Raw genomic sequence first — 22,712 nt, 5'->3', positions numbered from 1 at the left:
GTCTTCTGAGAGTGAGAGGGAAGAAGACTCGAGACCTGGAAGAATGCAATAAAAGCTTAAACATTCACTGAGGGGAAGAGGAGAAAGAGACCTTGTGATTTTTCTCCAGCAATGACTGAAGACTTGAAAGAAGAAAAATCTAGGTGATTGATGGAGTGTTGGAGTTTTTGGGGGGTATGTGAGACTAAAACATATAAATATTTTCCTGTCAATTCCACCTATTATTAACTCTCCCAAATTCCTGCAGCACTAGAATCTGTATTATACACTTTTGTACTTTTTAATATGTTGTCTAATATTCTTTACTGTTTTATGTGTTGGTAGCATTTTATCTCTCTCCTTGTATATCCTTCCTTTCATTTGTTCCTCTGTCCATCCATTCATTTGTGCATGCCTGTTTCCATCCATCATCCATCTATTCATCTTCCACATTATTCCTTCAAGGATATGAGGGAACTTATAGGTAATATCATAATCAAATGTTAAATTAAAAATAAACAATTCAGAATCAAGGAAATATGGATAAGAACATATGTTAGTCACATAGTAAGGACCCCAAATACTTTTTGATTGATTAAGTAGCAACACAGCATGAAAATTGTGCTCATAGGCGTCATTCCAGATCTCTAAATTTCTAGTTCAGAATCTAACATTGTAATTCAGTTATATTTTAGTATAAAAAAGAAAATGTGAGCAAGTTAACATAAAAAGAAAGTAATGTTTAAACCATAAACTCTCAGTATGGAAAGCTTTTAGTTAAAACAAATTTTTCTTTGTATACTGAATTACACAAAGAAAGAATTTTTATGTAATGTTCTCTGTTCTTACAAGATTATATGATTAGGCTCTCTTGTCACACCTGTCCCTTAGGACAGATAAAACAAGTAGTGTTGTCAGTTGCTGGGCATTTACAAAGAGAATATATTGCTATTTATCTTCTTAGGAGATGGGGAAAAGGCTGCGAAATACACATCGAATCTTACTTTTTTTTTGTATGCACAAAACTTACCTTTCGTTTCTTTTAAAAGGAGATTTTTTTTTTCATTTTACTTACTTAGTTTTATAATTCACACATAGAAAAATATAAGATTATTTTTATGTTCAAGAAATTTTGGCCAACAACAACAAAAAATAAGTAAAAAGAAAAAGCAAAGAAAAAGAAAAGAAAAGAAGTTTGGCTATCCTAGTTAATTAATGCTTTTCCCAGCTTCTCTTCAATGAGTAGGAAAGTCAAATTAGTATCAAAGCCCCTATGTGATCATCATATTTCACAACTATGCTATGATTAATACTAAAAGATGGATTTAAATGGCTGGTTTCATCTCCCTTTTAAGGTTAAATTTCATATAAATTGAAAATCATTTAGCAAAAATACCTGTATATCTCCTTGGATTCCAGCAAGAGCCTTTTAAGAAAATAAAATATAAACCAATTCAAGTCATTGGTAACCTCAGGCTTCAGGACCACAATTTCCTCTAAAGCTTCTGGCAATACAATTAACTCCAGTCATTCCCCAGACCTTCCCTACATCCCAACAGCTGCTGTGATCATCTAGTGACAGGTGATCCTCCCAGACAAGAGACATGTCTCTATTGGTAATAACCAAAGTTTTATTATAGCACATCTTTCCTTGGCTTTTAGGGTAGCTTTTTCTTTACTCTGTTGATCAGCACCTAGATTGAAACCTTTTTGTAGAATTCTATGAAATTCATTTATTTATTTAATAAATCTATTTTTAGAACCTTCTATGTGCTGGGCACTGCACTGGGACTTAGGAATACAGTGAAGAATCAGACTATGCATTTCTTTATTCTCTTTAGTGCTGCAGATAGGTTAAATAACAGAATAATATGGCAATTATCTCATCGTATTTATATCTCTTTAATTTCTCCCACTAGATCAAGGCATTTAAACTTGGGGTAGTGGAGTGGTAGTCTATGAATATACTGTTAGAAGTCTGAGTAGTTTCTATGATAATTAAACATTTTTAAATTCACTTTGATGATAATTCAAAAAATTAAAGCATATTCTTGGTCATCTGGATGACTAATTTGTAACTGAATAACATTTTGCAATTTCTGTGCTCAAGTGTGTATTTACAATTACTTGAAAAATATTAGTTGTAATAAACAGAATCTTATTCACATTGAAAGACTGATATTCTATACAACAACATCATTAGTTACATAACATTAAAGCCATTAATCATAATTTGTTGATTTTATTTTTATTAAATGTAAATTTGTTTTGATTTGTGTAGTTGAATAAAACCATGAGCAGAAATAGTTAATACCAAGTTTTATGCTTTTATTATTTAAATTTAATAGCATTCTGATAGAAGCCATTTAAGTCAAAATGGATGAGTGTACACTTGAAATTATAGGGTAATTTTCCTTTGAAAAGAGTTCTCATATTACTGTGTTTGAAAAACATAGTTCTGGTTCCATGTCAGTGATCTTTCAGGGATGCTATTCCATGAAATCTCTTTTCTTCATTCTTTTTGTGTGGATAATAACTATCATCTGATGGGTTACAATTGTCCCTATTTCCACCCTTGGCTCCTAAAGTAAGGGGAAGCCCAGCTAAATGTGATTTAGAACATAATTTAGAAATACTCAAGGGCCGAGCATCTTTTTAACCCCATTAAAATTATCTAAATGGCACATGAAAACATTCAAAGAAGGTTAAGCACAGTCACTCTCTAGGTTATTTTCAGGTCAGGTTTTCAGTTTTCAAAATGGGCTACGTGTACTCCAGGATACTAAGAGGTGTGGAGGATAGAATAAGATGGAGAATATGGCAATTATACTTTAATGACAGTGAAAATTAGAAAATAGATACAAATACTATCTATTGGGTAGAATACATTTTGATGTATGTTTAAGCAAAAACAAAGAAATTCCAAGCTTGATGCTAGGATTGCTTTGAGATAATCTAGAAAATCTCCCAGGCTCTGGCAATTTCTTCTCTGTCTTAAAGGGCTACTTTGGTGGAAAGCTTTGAAAAGCATTTTATACAGGGAATGTTCCACAGAACTAAAATCTGAAGCTATCCTTTCTCTATCAGATTCTGAGCATTTGCCTGCTACTGAGATTTTCTTCTGTAAGATTTCCATGTTGTAGTTTTGTGTACTCTTGGATATATTCTGGGACTCCCTACCATTCTATCATGACAGGGACTGTACTTTTCTTTGTTCAATTTGCAGCATAGTGCTTATTGCAAATGAGTTGAAGAGTCCCTGAAATGCAAGGCACCATCTACATGGATTTAGAAGCTCTATATATGCTTTCCTACAACTCTTTTCTCTTTTAAATATTAATGTCTCCTTGCATTTGGTTTAAATGCATTATCTATTTAATATAGGCTTATTAGCATTCCTGTCTCTGTGTTAGTCAGGCTGAATCAATAAAGCACTATAGCTATTTTAGATCAGATCACCAGTTTACTTCTCCAATTTGGTGGCTGATAAATCTGCAGGCCAAATGACCAGAGCTGGATCCAGAAGCATGAGTTTATTCATCCTCTAACTATTTATCCTCTCAATCTTCCTAAGCCTTTTGTAAAACAATCTACCAATATTTTATGTCTATTTTTTGCTTGACTTTGCCTTTGCCTTTGCCATTGACTAGTGATTCTCAAAGAAGGTGGTGGTAGTGTAGAAGGTGTGAATTCAGGATCTTCATGGGTGCATGTGTTTGTATATTTTGAAAAATATATTCTAAGATTATTATGACCTGAATAATTTTGCATAACTTAATATCTAACTTATTTTTTTAAGTAACAATAAAAATGCATATAATTTTTATGTTTTTAAAAGAAGGCATGGATCTATAGAGACTGTGAAACATGGCCTTAGCATTTACAGAGAGGATGAGATCTTGCCTACTTTCCAGATATCATCCAGCACTGTCACTAAAATAGAGTGATAACATTCTACTTTAAATGTCACTAAAGTAGAGTGATAACACTCTACTTTAATGCTCCAGTCCTGATAGTTCAGGATAATTGCTACTTATTGGAAGGTTAGATTTCTAGCAATCTCTATATTTTGAGGACAGGAAATAATAAAATAAAGTAAACAAACAGAAACCTTTATTTTTTTATTTATTTTATTTTTTTCAATTTATTTATTTTTTATGGTGACATTGGTAACAAAATTCAATAAGTTTCGGCTGTACATTTTAACAGTAAGGCATTTATATTTATACTGCGTGCTCACCTCCCATAGTTAGATTTCCTTCTGTCACCACATATTTGACCCCCTTTACCCCATATGCCTCTCCCTTGCCCCCTCCCCTCTGGTAACCACTAGTCTATTGTCCATGTCCATGAGTCTCTCAAACAGAAGCCTTTAGAGTCTTTGAGTATATACGTAATATGCTAGTCTGCAGAATCATACCATGTGGCTAAGTTTTGGCCCATAAAATGTAATAGAAATGTTGGTAGGACTTCCAGGACAGTTCTGTGAAAAGAAGAGAGTTGTGTCTTTTTGTTCTTCTTCTCTTTCTTCTTTCTGCTGCTTGGAACGGGGATGTCATGGTCAGAGCTTTAGCAGCCTTCTTAGACTGTGATAAGACACATAGGTCAGAGCAAAGATAGAAGGCCTCTGACAGCATTGTGGAGTCCTCTTCCCTGGATTGCTTACCTCTACACTTCCTTCACACAAGCAAATACACATTTTGCATCTAAACTATTACAGTTGGGTTTCTGTTATAGCTAAACCTAACTTTGACTGCCATGCCTTGTTAATTTGATTTCTCAGTAGCTTAAAGAACCAAATTAGAAGCACGAAGGACTGTTTCTGGTAGCAAGTGAGGGAACAAAAAATATTAAAGTCCAGGAAATCAATTAATGGTGATATGGCTAACGTCAGTTCAGCAAGAAGGCAAGAAAAGGTGCAGAATATTTTATAAAGTTTTTTTTATTGAAGATGGTAAACATTTAAAAAACTCTGATAAATACAGTAAACTAGTTATTTTTAGGTTTTACACTTTAGACATTTAATTTCCCTCATCACTCCTTTTGTCAACATTTGTAGAGCTAGCCATTGTGTGAATGAGGACAAAAAACAAATGCCATATATCTCTGTGCTCAGGGTATTCACAATAGATCCAAGAAAAGTGAGAAGTTTGTCTGGATGATATTTGGGGGTGTATATGTACATTTATTTTGTGTAAGTGGGGAGTTGGGACAGCTTATTAGTCCAGGGAATACACCTTTGACTACCCATAGTTGTGTAAATTGTCCTAGGTCAAGTAGAGAGGCGGTGGCTGAGTGTAAAACCCAATAATCCAACCTTCTGGTTTAATTCTTTAACAAATGACACTGCCTAGCTTGTCCTAAACTCTCTTTAAATAACTAAAATTTATTTCCCTCTTGACTACCTTCTGACAAAGGGGCTCTTGTTCCCTTCCATCCTGTCACTCCCAGAAATACCAACACAAGAAGCTTCATCAGCAACTAGGGTCACAGTGTCAGACAAAGCTTATTGTCTGGGTTCGTGATTTTATTCCCGGAAGAGAACTCTTAAAATAATACCAAAACACCAAAAAGCAAAGCTGGACTGATTCATTTCCAAACCTTTCACAGTCTTATTTTGTAAACTCAATCCTGAATAATTAATTTTCAAAATCTATGGGATACTTTAGTCACTACCTTTTTTTGTGGGTACAGATAATGACAGGAATGCAACATAAGCAGAGATTTGATTTTAAGCAAGGAAATGGGGTCAGGGAGAGGTTAAGTGGCTGGCCTGGGGTCAGATAGCAAGCTGGTGACTCAACTTTGCAGCTCCTGGATCTGAGGCCTGCAAAGAAAACCAGAGCCCATTTCCTCTTGATAAGTTAACTGCCCCATATCTGTGGTCTGTCGTAAGCTTTTAAGAGCCACATTCCTTTTATGACTGCAGACCTGAGCTTGTGTGACTTTCATCGGAGTCTGGAAAAACACTTTCAAGGTCAGACTGTGGTATATAGAGGGCAGAAAAGCACTTTATTTACCACTGAAAATCATTATGCAATTCATAAGCATCACCATCTTTTTGGTGTCTTACAATCTACATTCAGTACGTATTCATAATAACCAGCCCGTAGAACGGATGGCAATGTCTTGGAAATGAGGATGACATGTATTTATGGAGTGCTTACTGTGTATCAGGCATTCTGTGAAGTGTTACACATGGATTATCTCATTTAAACCTCTTTAAAATGAAGACCTTGTTGGGTGGTAGGTTTACAACCCTTTATACTGATGAAGATGTTGAGGCTTTTCCGGGGTTTAGTAACTCACCGAAGTTGGGGCTGTTAGAAAATGGCCAGTTAAGGATTATGAGCCCAGTTTTGTCTGACTCAGAGGCCACTATGCTATACAAAATGTTTGTACATACCTACTGACACTTCCTCCTTACTTCTGTTATTTCAGTATGTTTATGGATTAAAAGTTTGTGTTGCTATAATTTTCCATCCCAGCTTAGGCAAATGGTCTGCCAAAAATAAATAAATAAATTTGAGATTTTTTAACAGTGAAGTTGACTGTCCTACCTGTGAACAGATCAAAGATTCCTTCTCATAGCGGTATTGTTTAAGAGCTGACTTATATACCTTAGCGAATAACATTTTCCAAACTAAAACACTGAAAATAAAAATATTTGAAAGTGGAATTCTATTTGAAAGTTCATGATGTATGGTGACCCTGCTCCAGTCTTTCTTGAACTTCTTCCAATATTCTTCATTTTCTGGAAAACATGACCCCCTAAGTAAACTAAAAAAAGATGATGGAATGAATGTTTTTGGAAGTTTTTGTTACTTAAGAAGTTTGCTCATACAAATGAACTTACATGTGGGTTCATTGGAAAGCCATCTATTTCTTTCAAATGGGAAACAGTAATTACAGATGAGTAAGAGCAGTACAATTTAAATCTTAGATTTCCTTTTGTTTAGGTGGCAAAATTTTATCTCAGGAACCGATGGTTAGACATTGAAAACTGAGTTAAAATTTTAGTAAGAAATGATTTTATTAAATAAAGTATAGGACAAAAAACTGCGGTGTGTGTGTGTGTGTGTGTGTGTGTGTGTGTGTGTGTGTGTGTGTGTGAAAGAGGTTTAAAGATTGCAGATTTCAGAACTAGCCCACTCAACTCTCATCAAATTGATTACAAATACAAGAGGGAGGGGACCAGGAAAAAATAGAAAGAATGGAAGTGGCATATTGTAATTTTTCAAGACATGAATATTTTGAACTTTAAAAAAATAGCACACATTATGTATTTGCAGGGCTCTAAAATGTTGAAATGGAAACCCAGGAAGGACCTCTTTACTAAGACAAGATAGCTAAAGCATCCTACACTTCTGGCCACAGACCTAAATCATGGGCTATTCTCTTTGAGATGTGAGCAGATTTCTTAAAAGCTAAAATTATAATTTTTTAAAAAAATTAAGATAACTTTTTGTAAGTTGTAAAAGCAATGTTTATTGTGAAAAAGTACAATAGAAAAATACAGATCGGTGAAAAGGAGTCATTTATACTCCTGTCACCTAGAATAGCCACTGTTAATACCTTGGAATTTGTCCTTGCAGGTCCTCATGTCCATGTGTGCATGCAAACGAGCACACATTTGGATAATTTTATATATTTTATAACATACTTTTCCTGTTTAATTGTAAACCAGGACTTGATATTAACATCCATAAATGTTTTTATATGACATAATTTTCCATGGCTGTAGTTGGACATTTAAGATCGTTTTTGATATTTTGCTACTATAAAAATCCTTGGATAACTTTTCCTTTTAAGAAAGCTTTGAACTTATCCTTAATTATTTTCTTAGATCAAATTCCTATTTTTATAATTTCTAGATTAAAGGGAATACAGATTTGAAGCCTTTTGAGACAGTCTATATAGTGTCCTTCAGAGAGGTTTACCAATTTATACCATGATTACTGGTATGTATGGGCCAAGGTTAGCTTGGAAGTTCCTAGGAAGTATTTTTGTGCACAACTGTGATTGCATTGCAAATTTTGAATTTTAGAAATAATGTTTTCTATGTGATTGGCTTAGAATAAAACATTGTATATGTCAATACCTGGAATATATTATTATTAACATAATTATTACCATTGAAATCTAAGATTTTTTTAAAGGTCTAATTAAATGTCATGCAGATTTATTGAATCCTGGCCTTTCTAAGTCTTGAACATGTGGCAAGTTCAGATATCATTAAAATATATTTGAAGAACTTCTGGAAAAAAAAACCAGCATATGTGGAAAGCAAATGCTTTATATTGGTAACAGTTAAGTTTTGCATTTGGAATGTTGAACCATAAAGATAAGACTAATATCTTTGAGAATGTGTGGATTTTTTTTTTTTTTTACAAGGAAGATATAGCTTGAAGGAAAAAAATATCTCTTACGTAGTTTCAGTAGTTACTTTTTAGTGGGATATTCTTTCCTAATGGTGCTTGAATTATTTAATAGTCTTTCTTTATGGTACTATTATATGCTATATTGGGTTATGTTTTAATTGCAGAATCTGTGTTTTTGCTCTTTTCTTTTGATGAGAGCAGTAATTCTTGGACAAGGATCTACATCATTAACATTTATATATCTTTGTTTAAAATGGTTAAATTGTGTTGACATTTTTCCGGTCACATCAATGAACTAGAAAAATACATGTAGTGAGGTAACATTATGAAGAGGTACTCAAATCGATCTAGACTCTTTGCAGGAAAATAACACTCACTCACTCAGTCCTTCATCCATCCATCCATCCATCTATCCACCCAACCATTTGTCTACTACATTTTTATTGAGTACCTACTTTGTGTCAAATCCAGTGCTAGGACCTGTGTTTTACAGAATAAAATTCATTGAATTGGGCACATTGGCAACAATGGAGGTTTAGCTAATTACAAGAGTAAATTCGTGTGGGTAAATAAAAAATTTTAAAAATTGGGATGAGAAGTCACTTTTGTCTGTGTTTCTAAATGTTTTCAATAGGCTACCTTCTTTCTAACTCAGCAGACTATCCCTCTTCATTCTTACAATTAGAGATATAGGTGGAACTTAATAGTATATTAACAAGTTAATTATTTTATTCAACCAACACATTTATCAAATACCTACTATAAATCAGTCTTTTTCCTTTTACTAGAGGCAAAGGAGTGAACAAGACACATTAGTCTTTCTCTCGTGGAGCCTAATGTCTGGACTACACATATGTACTCCCACTACCTTCTCCCCAGGCTAGCACTCTGTATTTCCACTGCTGCGCCGTGTTGTCATTACCCATTGGTCAGCCAATCTCCTCACCAGGCTGAAGATCTCCTTAAGGGTAGAGCCTCTTCCATGTTTCCTGCTGCATTTCCAATCTCTGGCACAATCCCAACTGTAGTCGTTCCATATATCCTTACTGGAAGGATGAATGGTAATTTATTATCTCTTCAGTTTACTTCAGGGCTATGTTTACTTTGTCTGAGTGTAACAATTGCATATATCGCATGGCCACAAGAAACTTCTGTTTCACTTCAGTTTAACTTTTCCAGGTTAAAATTCTACATCATCCCTCCACATGCCCTATGCTAAATCACTCATGGTTCTCCAAATAGGCCCTGTTCCTTTCCTCATATTTTCCTTTTGCCAACATAACTAGATCTCTCTTTGTTTCTCTTCCTTAAGGCCTAGCTCAAATTAACTCACTCTGTGAAGCCTTTCCTAGTTGCCCTGGTTAGAAACTGTCACTCCTTCTCTCATGCTGCCATAGTGCATTGATCAAACCTCTTTAGAATACTTTTTCTTTTCCCTGCCAACATCAAATAACAGTTTTTTGTTTAGTCTGTATCTTTCCTCCTTGACTTTCTGAGGAAGGAACAGGTCTCATTCATTTTGGTATTCTCTACATCAGGAGCAGTGCTTTGTACATAGTTGGAAGCCAGTATATACTTATGGAATGAATGAATAATTATATGATTATGCTCTCCACAAGGAATAGACTTCATGTGTGACTTGGTGAAAGAAACTTATCACAAAGAAAATGTATACTGGAGGTTAGTGGTACTAAATAGGGGAAGGGCACTCTATGAGGAGGGACACAGGAACAATATGTGGGGGTCAGAGAAGGCAGAGTGTTTCTGTGGGCAGCAAAAAGGTACAATCCTGACTAATAGGTAGGTTTAGAATCTAGAGAGCTTTGAGTATGGCACTAAGGACTGTGACCTTAGGCGCAGGGGAGGGGAGCTACATTCTTAATTCTTGAATTGGATTTCAGATTCCAAATATTTGAGGCAGCAACTCATGTTCTCTTCCATCTATAACTAAGTGTTTGATCAGTATATTTAGTGGGATTAAAGTCATAGCTACAAAAGATTTTGGTGCTAACTTTTCTCTAACCATAGCAAGTGTTATACTCAATTGGTGGGAATGGGAAAATAATAATTCTAACAGTACTTTACATTTGAATGACACTTTATAGTTTATAAGCTGTTTTCTAGTAATTAGTTTTTTTACCTTTACAAAAAAATATGAAAAATCTTGAAGGGGAAACTGAGTCCAAGGTAGCACAAATAGTAAAATAATAGAGTTAGGACTTCTGGGATTTCTGAAACCAAATCTAGCATTTTTTTTTTCTCTGTGACTCTCTTACATTTGCAATCATGAAGGTAGTTGAGAGAGACAAGGACTGAATAATGAGAAAAGAGTGGGAGAAAATGGGGAGGCAAAATTGTGATTTATTCTTTTGCTCAGTAGCTTTATATCAAGTACTTCTCTGGTCTCCTTCTCCTTGCCAGCTCAGATCTCAGTCCTCAAGGATACGCCAAGCAGGAATTGAAAGAGTGTGATAGGAGCCTTGGGAGCACTGAATGGGGTACCTAGTTTAGTTTAGGAAAATCGGGAAGACTTTTTAGAGAAAGCGACATCAAGGCAAAAGAGAACCCAGATGAAATGGGGCTGGATGTTGAAAGCAGAGCAAAATTTCAAGCCAAGTCATGAAACTGAGCAACTGATCTAGGGCAAAAAAACAAACCAAACCAAAACAAAAACAGCATCCTGGAGTGAAAAGATACTCTTAGACTTTCTCAGAATGAGGATAAGAAAGGCGAAGCGAGCCTTGCATTGCTGCCTCCTTGAGTTACTGTTTCTCTTTTTATCCCAACTAGGAGAGGAATAAACATCTTCTTTGGCTTCTTTGGCCCAATGTATATGGTGGTTTTAGACTGAAATGTCCATGGGAGGATGGTTATTGTGTGCCTGACTGTATGTCATCACTGAATTTTCTGTTCTAACCCCAGAGATGCCTATAGCAATCTAACCAGAGCCACTGTGGCTCACACTTCCTGCATTCTCTGCCCGGCTTGGAGGCAAGGCTCTATTAATATTTGACCAGATTGAAGATGTAGTTGCTTCTGTTTGGAGGATATTGGCATCCATAACCCTGAAAACAGATAGAAAATATACACCAGGAGGAAAGGAGTAGACACGATGCTAGGCTTTAGATGGAAAAGAAAAAAGGTTACTAATTTTGAAGATATTGCATGAATACTTTTTTTAGTGATTAAAATAGCACTTGCTCTTGTTATTTGCAATTATTGATGTTTACAGAATCTATGTATATCTTCAGATTACTGTAACCTTTTTCTTCCCATTGAAAATTAATTCTTTGCTTCAGTGAGGCTCTTAAACTTTATTTCTTATTAAGTAATGTTGTTGAAAGCTAAAGTAGAATATCCGAAATTTTGCTTGAACTGTATTTTGAAAGAATTTGCTTAAAATGCAAAACAAAATTACCTTTTTTTAATTAAAAAAAATCAGTACGTCTTTTGCTGCAGCTCTGAAAATCAGAATCTTAGTATATTAGTTGAACATTGACTTTTAAAAAATGTATGAGTTGATTTAACCTATTCTCAGACTGCCAGAAGGCAAGAAAAAAAAGGTTTCTTCTGGAGTATAGCTCAGAGAGTCTATTTTGCCAGAAAAATAGAGCCAAACATATTAATATCCAGTGACTTTTAAAAGTCCAGGCAACACAAGGAATGCATTTGAAGGAGAGGAATTCATTGGATTAGTCAGCCTGGCAAGTAGAAACAGAAAAGTCAGTGACTTCTTAACAAATTCTTCCCTCTATACCCTGATAACCAATATCAGCAGGTTTACAGGGACTCCATTCCCTCTTCTAAGGGTGTGGAGAAGTGGAATTCAGTGGCATAGCAACTAGTCTTCTACATGAAGAAAGGTACATGTCCTCACTATGTTTACACTTTGGAACAAGGTACTTCAGGCAGAATTACAAGGGCTGTATTATAAGATCAAAAGTAAAATATTCAAGCTAACCACTTCCATGATTTCTTCATGTAGTAGAATGATTAAGTTATAAGACTTTTTTTTTTACCTGGTTTATGGAAATTGAGCTTATTACATTATTATCACAACCCAGACAAATGAAGATTTTGTTTAACTGAATTCTACTCTGTAAGTGTAATTTAAATCTAGATTGCGTATGTAGACAAAAGCACAAGAATGGTAGAATATTGACTGTTCAACTCCAGAGTATAGTATGGCTAGTTTCTTACATTTAATATTGTTGAATCAGAGCAGCTAAAATCTCCAATTTAGGCTGGGAGAATCATATTCCATATACGTAGAGGAAAGAATAGACTTGTGGACTCCCACAGCATATATTATTTTCTTATAAAAAAAAAATTCCAATTCTTCTTCTCCAAAATGTGGAGATTCAGAAGTGACTGCTCTGCCGTGGAATTTCCCCTAGAGGAATATTACCCTATGGGCTCCAAGGCGCTGGGCAGCACTGAAACGAGTGAAGGAAGAAACAAGCCAACCTTCTGGCAATTTAGACAATAATCTTCATCTCTTTACCTCCTTCCTTCTCTCCTACTCTTCCTTTTTACCCTTCCTTCCCTTTTCTCCCTTTCTTCTCTGTTTTCTTTCTCTTTCCTCCTCTCAATTCCTCCGCTCCTTCCTTCTTTTCCTCCCTCCCTCCTTTCTTTCCTTCCTTTTTTCCCTTCTTCTAGGCACTTCTCCACATCCTATTGATAGAGATAAGCCACAAATGGTCAGACGAAACAGGGTATATATGTTAAATCAGTCTTTTAATATGTTTTTCTTCTGAGGTTTGTAACTTAAATTCAAAGTAAATTCTTTAAGGTTAAACCTTGGCCCTTTCAAAGTATTGATTTCACAGCTTGGTGATGATTTGTGTTAAAACTTAATATAATATTAAATTTCACACAGAACTGTAACTTTTTAGATTGAAGGAGAAAATGTGTATGTGATTTTTAATCTTATCACTTCAAAGGAGATTTGTGTTAGAAAATGAAAAATGTATGGGGCACTGACCAATTAGGTGAAGTGAGGCTTTGAGGTTTTAGAGAAAGAAAAGACCTCTTTATAAGAATTGGAAACAAGTATACTGGGTATTATCCAAGAAGTTTTCATAGTGGAAGTATGTTTCTCCAATGGTTATCTTGGTGTGCTTTAATTTATGGTCTTTAATGGGTAGGAAATCTCTAAGTAAGAACAAAGAGTTATGAACTCTGTAAGAAGGTTATAAATGGGTCTTGACAAGGTGGCTTAAAAGGAGACATGGCATCCAGGGGACAAGAATTTACATCTTGTTCTTAAAATGTGCAATTTTCCTCAAAATCATCAAAGTTTTCATCAGATAATATTTCTCAAGCTCTTTTAAGAACCTGGTACCTTAAGACCTATACAAAATCAAACAGATAATCACACATAGTTAATGTACCTTTACTTTTTTATATTGTTAATAATCCTTTCCCAAAATGTCTTAATGCTAAATACCAACTTCACAAGAATTTTGCAAATACCATTTTCCTCACTGATAGAAATGGAACACACACACACAATACACACACACACACACACACACTAGAAACTTGCAAATCCCTAATATAGAAATATAGCATTGATTGTAAATAGTTCAGGTCTACATTATGCAAAAGGCAGGAAAAATAAGTGCCAAAATAACAAATCTACCATAGATTACCATACCCCGAAGAGAAAGATACTTGCAAAGAATTTTGTAAAGGTAAATGATACTTGAGAGAGACCAATTATGATCATGAAATGGTTATGCCAGCAATCTATGGGAGCGTTGACTTGGTTAATTTCAGCCTACAAGAGAGTACTTTTCAGGGTACTCTCTGGAGAGAAGATAATGGAATTGTTTTAGTCATCCCCACAATTAAGTTATCAAAGAACCCCACAAAACTTTGAGATATTAGAGTTGACAGATGAAACTGGAGTACATAAGACAGTGAAAAATCATGTCAGAAATATGACGTCGCCTGTATTAAGACTTGATGAAGATGTTGCCTGGCTTCAGGCAAAGCAGAATATTTATAATTGCTTCAGTACTGAGAGTACTATATATGTATATTTCTTGGCACTGCACTAAGTGCCTTAGATACAGTGAGCACAACAAACCAGCCAGGGGTATATTTTTTCCTTGCTTTATAGTTGAGAAAACGAGGAGATGTAGACTCCCAGTTTTGACTCCTTCCTCAGCTAAAAGTTGGTCAAAGGACAGAAGTTTAGGGCAATGATTACACAGACACATTAGATGAGGGGAGGTGGGGCACCCTGACTCTGAGCCCTGCACAGCCGTGACTTCCAGAGCAGTATAAATGTTCACTTCTGCATTTCGGTGTTTCCTTCTTAATCTCTGTTGGGGGAGGCCGCTCCATTTTTCAGCTAGGGAAGTAGTCCCAGGGAGGTTATGGGTTTATCTATGACTAGTGGCATAGCTGTGGTTCAAATTGGGTTGTGCTAATCCAGAACCCACTTTTCCTTCAGACATCCTCCAAAATGTGCAAGTAGTGGGTCCAGGGCCTGAGGATCAGGCTGAGGGAGAGTTACTGACCAGGTGCCCAGACAACACTTAAAAGTCTTTATATGAGCATTTCTTATTTACTTTGATTCTGCACACACACACACACACACACACACACACACACACACACACACCACAAAGCTACAAATTACTATATGATAATTTATTTTATTGAAAGAATTATAGGCAAAAAATGAGGGTAAAATTTCACTTAATAATGTAGTCATGTGTGGAAAACTTAGAACTTTTGAAGAATATATCTTAAAGTTCTTAGACTTAGGCAGGAATGATTATACACACTAATAGAAACCACAACTCTCCAGCCTCTTTCCAAGCTCTTTCTCTCAGAGGACATATTGCTTGCTTTTTTGTTTGGGTCTGTCCAACCTGCATCCTTCTGGCTCAGAGTCCCTCTGAAGGCTCCAAAAGATCTAGTAAGAAGGCAGAAGTGTTAAGATATCTTCATGATGTCATTAATGGGACAACACTGACCTCAGAACTTAATTCATCCTAGACAGTATACACATTGAGCAGCTTCTTGCTGAGGAGAGAGAAAATGTCATTTTTTGATGGTAAGGAGTGGGGACAGGGAGAATGAAAGGGTCAGTCTCTGGCATCCTGACAGCTGGATCGTTGGAAGAAGTGTCAGATGACTCTTGCCCCTGCCAAATAGGCTTTCCCCAGTTGTTTCAGAGTCTTCAAAACGCTAATAAAAATACTTTCACATTTTCGTTTGTATTGGCTGTGCTTGTATTAAAGTACTGCCAGCTGCTATGTTAGATAAAATTTGCAATCTCCATGGCTTAATGCAATGGTAGTTTTTCATAATGTATAAGAGATGGTAGAGGTAAGGGTCATGGGGGTGAGGGGATGTGGTACTCTGGTCCACACAGTTATTCAGGGACCCACGCTGATGGAGGATGTACTGTGTCCAGCATATGACATCTAAGTTTCCCTGGGTGTCAACATTTACTCTACTTACACAGGAAGAAAGAGAGGGTGGAGAAGCCACACTTACTTCTTAACCATTTGGGTCTGGAAATGACACAAATCACTGACATTTATGTTCTATAATGAGAACTAGTCACATGAACATACAAGGGTGGCAGGGCACTTGGAAATGGAATCCTGGCTGGAAGCATTCTCCCAGAAACAGTTTTTGAGTTTTTGAGCACAGATACTTGATGGAGCATTAGCTTGCTCTGGTACAACATTCTTTATTGCAAGCAATAGGAACAGACTCTTGTGAACTTCAGTAGTAAAATGAATTTATTAGGATGATATTAGTTAGAGGCTCAAAAAACTAGTAGGGGTATTTCTGGAGTGAAGCTGCAAAAACTACCTGAAAATTTTGTCAAGATGCTGCTGCTGAAATAGAGACTTTTTTTTTTTTTTTTTTTTATCCTCTCATTCCTCTGTTCAGTATTCAAATTTCCAGGAGTACGTGACTGGCTTAGCTTGGGTCATTCGCCTGCTCCTCAGACTGTGTCCAGAAGTAACTAACTCCTCCAAGGGAAAGAATATTCAGTAACCAAAGGAAATAGAATGAATGCAAAGCAGTCCAAACAACTAATGTTCACTCCCATCTTTCACAGAGATTCTACTTTTGAGGTAAGAAAGGAAAATAAAGCCAATTTCTACCTCATGAAGAGCATCACTTACTAGAATAAAGGAGAGCAGATTGGAAATTGTAAGTTTTTGAAAGCATGACAGACCTCTGTAGAGTCAGGGAATGTGGCGATTGCCTTTATAATTATCACTATGTATTTCTTTTCTTATTGTTGTTCTTTAGAGATAATATATTTCATTATCACTTATTGAGAATAATTGGCCCCTCCTAATCTATGGATTGCCTCTATTAATCAAGTATCTACAATTGAGCCAACTAGTTCTTTTTGGGGCAGGAAGGGTTATGCTGTAAAGTAGGGCTATGTCTTTCACAGGATATGAATGGAACTAGTTGAATTAGAAAATTAGAACTGGATATTGAGCATGGCAGGCAAAGTGGTTGATGACTGTTATTGAACATAGATAGAACAGAATCCAAAGTAATTTCTCTTAAACCCTAGTATTCTGTTATGTATTGTTATATAACTGTAAATATGTGAACATACTTTAATATAGTGCTCTGTGCATGGTAGAAACTAAATAAATCCCAAGTAGACTATTTGCTTCTAATAGTTAAGAATTACGTTTTACTTTTCCTTTACGTATGTTGAAGTATAAAGTAGGTGCTGGATAAATTCTTGCTGGATGCAACTGAATGGTGAAAGGAGCTAAGGAGAAATCATGAAGTAAGCATCAATGAAGTTGATTAAGTAAATTACAACTTACAAATTATGTTTGCTTATTTGTTTCTCTGGAGAAGGCCAAATTCAATATAATAAAAAAAAAACCATTTATTAAGAGTATATCTTATATTTAACTGCAACTCATAACGTTATGTGCAAGGGTCCCCAACTCCCGGCGTTGCAGACAAGTACTGGTCCATGGCCTGTTGGGAACTGGGCCACACAGCAGGAAGTGAGTGGCAGACAAGTGAGAGAAGTTTCATCTGTATTTGCAGGCTCCCCGCAGTGCTAGCCCCAGTGTCTCAGCTCCACCTCAGATCATCAGGCATTAGATTCTTATAGGAGCACCAGTCCCTGGTGTCAAAAAGTTTAGGGACCACTGCCTTAAAGTATTAGGTAAATAAAAAGAACAAGGAGAGACAAAAAGTAGGACAATCTAGGAAAGTATATGAGAACTACAAAAGTCTTAGAAAGAAGAATAAATCATGAGGATTAAAATTCAATTTGACTTAATTGTCAAGATTGAAAATTTTCATTTTTTTTAGTTCAAAGACCTATTCTTTATTTGGCATTAGGAAAAGTTACTCTTACTATTTGAAATTAGACATAAAATGGGCCTTGAATAAATGTATAAATGTCCCTTCACCCTTAAGTGGCACATGGATTGAGAGACAGAAGTTAGGCACAAGGAAAAAAAATGTCTTTTTTGACAGAGTATCTGGAAAAGAAATGATGATATTCTAGAAAGAGAAAATAATGCCTTCAGGATATTTTCACTCCTTGTCATAATATAACTCCCTAATACAACTCCTTTTCTTTTTCAAATTAGATAACACTAAGTTTTCATTTTTTATTTCTCAATTGTCTATGGAAATGAGAAAAGGAAAATGAGTGAGGAGGAGAACATGAAAGAATATTGATAATTGGTATCAATAGATACTTTCCAAGCCTCATTACTTTATTTCATCTATTAATTTTAATATCTATCCTCATTTTACTGATCTTTTACCAGAATAGCAACAGACAGCTCATGACATTGATTTTGTTTTTTAGTTTTTTTTTCAAAGTTACGTGGTTTTTAAAAGGCACAGAGAGACCCAAAAGCAGCTTGCCATAAAGAAGGAAAAATAAGGATGTGAAATTTTACATGATCTGAGAGTGGTCTCTGTTAGATATGAACCAACTTACTGGGAAAAGGTCAGTCATGATAATTATATTCCACCATCTCAGCCTTGGAGAACTGATAAGATGGGCACCAAATTACCTGGAGAAGGATTTGTAAAGGGTAGAGAATGGCAAAGACAAGAAAAGTTCCTGAATAAAAATTGATAAGAACAAAATTGGATTCCTAAGACATCAATACTGAGGATGAAGATGGACAAGTAAATCAAGATTATAATGATAGCAATACTATCAATTTTTTGAGTGCTCTACCCAATGGTATTCAGGTCCCAACTAAGGACCATTACCATCCATCACCACAAAGCCTTTAAGAAGCCCTCAGGGATGGATATTATTACCCACATTGTGCATCGAATTCCAGTCCTAAGGAGAACTTGCCTCCTCCCTGTTGAGAAGATACACCTTAGTCCTAATGTCCAAATTACTGAAGCCCTAAAGCAAGTCTTGTTTACATCCATCAATAACAGCAGGGGATAGTCAGGACCAAACCTTATCACGAGGAATGCAATCAGTAGGCTTTGGGGAGTCTCTGACACCAAAAGTAGCAGTAGAAAAAGATGAGTCTGTAACAAAGCCTTTGACATCATTTGGAAAATACGGTTCTAACTTAAAAGTGAGATTACTTTGCTTTATCCTTACTTTGACAAATCGACTTCTTTAAGAAGAGAGCCCATGTTACTATTTTTATTGTAGCTTGTCTATAAGTTGTTTTATGGATGACTATATTAAGATAAACTGGACCTTGATAATTCTGAGAGCATTTGCCAATAGCTTGGAATTCACAGCCTTTCAATACAAGATCAAGCATTTACAAAGCACATATCGTGTGACTAACAGAGGGGTATTGGGCCCTGCAATGTGTAGCAAAAGAAATATAAATCCTTGCTGGTTTACTGAAATTTTGGCTTTTGCTAGAAAACAATATGATGTCTAACTTATGTAACAGATTCTGTATATGTAATAAAGTTTGTGAGTAGAGAATAATGTGTGAAGGCTGGAATCGTGAGGAAGGATTTAAAGAAGTTGGAGTTTGGGTTGAGCCTTAATTGATAAATAGGGAATATATAAGCAGAAAGGAGAGAAGGGAAGACCAAGAGTGAGACTATAGTGCTCAGAAAGTTCCTCCAACTTGGTGGGACCAAGGTGACAAGGTGTTTTCTGTTATTAAATGTTGACTTGATTTAAGGATTATGTGAGTTAAGGAGAGCCCTATGCCCAGTTCTGCAACAGCAAGTACATGGCATGCGTGTTTCTTAACACATTGTTTCAAGCAGCCACTGTCAATATTTTAGCATCAGAGATGAAATCTACTTGCCATTCTAACTGTTGACTTTCTTGGACACTTCCTCCGGTGTCATAGCTCTAGAAATTTATATGTGGGCAACAGAGAATGAAAGAAGCAAACCCCTCTCTCATCGAAAAAGATCTCTCCCACTCCTCCTTAATTCCTTTGATCTCTACACTCCCATTAAGAAAAAAGTAATGAGAAATATACATATATATATCTTTAAGTAAACACCTATGTTGTGCAAAGTAACACCTTCTACTTTAATTCTTTAAAGTATTTCAGAGTTAAAATTTGTATCGTTGGTGGGCCAGTGGGTCCTACCATTCTCCTTACTTTCCATAAGCAGGACCATATGTCCAACACAAAGTACCTTGTAAAATCGATGGACCAAAGATCTAGTCGATGTGTAAGATAAATCATTCTTGACAAATATCTAAATTTATGGAGGATATTTCATCACAGATTCAAAGCAATGGATTTTTCCTTGTTGGGGTTCCCTGACCTAATTCTCTAAAAAATCATTCTCTCTTCACCCGTTATCTTCTTTTTTTTTCCTTAAACAAAATATTTAAAGAATGTTTACAAAATGCTTTTAGCTATTAATAGCTGCTGAGCTTTTGGAGGAATTTGACATGATACCAACCTGTCAACTATCATCTGCTGGTAACCGGCTCCCAGAGGTGACTTGAATTATTAGATTCATCTAAGATTTGGATCAAGTCTTCTTGAATAAATTGACTTTACTTGGTTATATTTATATTGCCATCTCTCTTGGATAACATAAGGTAGAAAAATAACATTAGAATAATTTATAAATGCTGCAGAACAATTTTCAGAGTTAGCCAGGGTCTAAACCCAAGCCAGATATTATTCCCCTGAAGTTATTTGAAAGAAAATATAAAAAGACAAGATAATTTCAGTTGGTAAATTATGGGTGTCAAGCTATACTTAACCTTTGGCTGTTACAAGTTTCTGTCATCAGATACATAGCTTTTAAATCAAACTTGGTGTTTTCAGTTGATTGGATAACCCAAATGAAATTCTTTGTTCAATGATGTCCTTTATCTCCCAAAGCAGTGCTTCTGAGGGCTGTGCGTTGAGAGCAGGTGCTGCACTTTACTCTTCGTCGAATCCCCTGCAGCACCTGGCACAGTGCCTTGTACCATGAAATATTTATGAAATTAAATGGTTTTAAATACTGTTTCCTGCCACAAAGTTTCCCTTACATTTAATTATATGTCAAGAATTTGAGTGGAATATAATGGAATCTAGTAGTGTGGATATAAGTTTAACCACTTCATAGTAATATAAGGAATATAAGGAGGTAAGCATGTTGGTTCCAGGTAATGCTTGAGACCAAAATCTTAAATGAAATGAATTTATATTAGAAAACTTTAGTTACTTCCTCTTATTGAAAATATGTCACTCATCATTAAGACAAATCAGTATAATAAACATGATTTAAGATATAGGACATATATGAATTTATTGATATTGATTTAAGTCTAGATTTAAATTCTTGATTAGGCTTTTGCCATCAATAATGTACAGAGGTTCTAGAAGATTTATAACTATTAAGGCGACATAAATGATTAGTGATTCTGATGGACACTTCTTAAATGAAGAACTTCTTCTCTTGGTTTGTAAATGATTAAAAATTATAAGAGAAAGTCCACTGTAAAAGATAAAATTGGAGTTCTGGTATTGCCATGATGTCATGTGAAATAATAGTCTCACTGTATTTCTCTTTTATGTGAAAATTGATTCCTAATTATAATTCAACAAATACTTATTAAGTACCTATTATGTACCTGGAATTGTTTTAGATAGAATAGAATGGTGAAAAATGTCTAGCTCCCATGCTATAAAAAAGTAAAAAACAGATAATTTCAGATAGTTCTTTGAAAACAACAAAACAGGAGAATGGTGTAGAGCGAACTGGTATGTAGGGGTCTTCTACAGCTAGTGTGGTTAGGGTGGATCTCTCAGAGGAGGTAACATTTGAGCCAAATTATTATTGCTGATAGTTATATTTTTCAAATATTTTCAGGAAGAGCATTCCAGGTATAGAAAACAGCTGGGATAAAGACTCAGAAAGTGGCAACACTTTCAATGAGTTCAAGGAACAAAAAGATGGTTAGTATGGGTGGAATGTATTGAGTAGGGGATGGGGTGGGGAAGGCGGGGATTGTAAGATACAAATGTGGGAAATTACTAAGTGAATATGTAAGAATTGCAGGTGGTGTTGAGTGTTCATTTAAAATTTGTGGTCATGACTTTAAAGGAAGTTCAGGGAATATTGGTTGTGTTATTTTCTTCAATAAAGAGTTCTGACTGCAGAGGTAGAGAAGATAGTTGGGTTTAACCAATTGTGCTTTCTACAAAAGTATGATGATGGAAATGAGGGGCAAAGGAGTTAAAAGTAATGATGAATCATGAAATCTAGGATGGGATATAAGAACTACTGTTTTGATTGTCTCCTCTTTACCCCATTAGTGAGGGTGGAATTCCTGCCCTAGGGTTATGAGGATGGTTGTACACATGATACTCAACACTGGACAGATGAGATTAATAGCAGTTTATTAGTCATATATACTCACAGCTAGGAGAGGGAGGACACCAGTTGCCATGTAGAGCCGCGTAGGGTTTGCACTTAGAAACAGAGTAAACAACCAGTGGTGCTGAAAGCAGGTTTTATAGTAGTAACAAGAGGATAAGGTGCCCTCTGGTTTCTGCTGGGGGATTTGATTAGCTTGTTTAAATAATTTTGTTGGCTTGCAGGGAACTAAAACCTGCTGTTCAGGATTAAGCAGGAACTGTTCCTGGTCCCCATGGTAAGGAAGGTTATTTGGCTAGCATCTCATCTGTGGCAGTAGAGTGAAGAGGGGAACTTGCAACTAGGCCATTTGAAGCTCTCCTAATTGTCCCCACATGTCAAAGTAATACATAATGTTGAAGCTTAATTTTAGGTTCTAAATCACAGCAGAAGATAGGAGAGGTGATGCACTGTGCCAAGGTACTAATGGATTGGAAATCTCCATATGTTTGAAAGGTTACTAGAATGAGGATGACATCATAAATGAAGTAGGAG

The 22,712-nt window shown here is 35.7% G+C and overlaps 1 long non-coding RNA gene across 4 annotated transcripts in view; it reads left to right on the top strand.

The window, feature by feature from the left end:
• The window catches only part of LOC120618263 (uncharacterized), a 161,643-nt gene that overhangs the window by 126,779 nt on the left and 12,152 nt on the right, over nt 1-22,712 (top strand). For 2 of the 4 annotated variants that reach the window (XR_005657199.1, XR_005657201.1), the window contains exon 3: nt 16,299-16,471. The exons of the other annotated variants lie outside the window; for them this stretch is intronic. This is a non-coding gene — a long non-coding RNA (uncharacterized LOC120618263). The remainder of the gene's footprint in view (nt 1-16,298; nt 16,472-22,712) is intronic. 4 annotated transcript variants of the gene reach the window in all.

This window comes from Pteropus medius, unplaced genomic scaffold (assembly GCF_902729225.1).
Source record: "Pteropus medius unplaced genomic scaffold, Ma_sr-lr_union100, whole genome shotgun sequence".
In the NCBI taxonomy this organism is placed as follows: domain Eukaryota; kingdom Metazoa; phylum Chordata; class Mammalia; order Chiroptera; family Pteropodidae; genus Pteropus; species Pteropus medius.
Note: the sequence above shows the minus strand (reverse complement) of the source record. Positions and strands in the feature narration are given on the sequence as shown.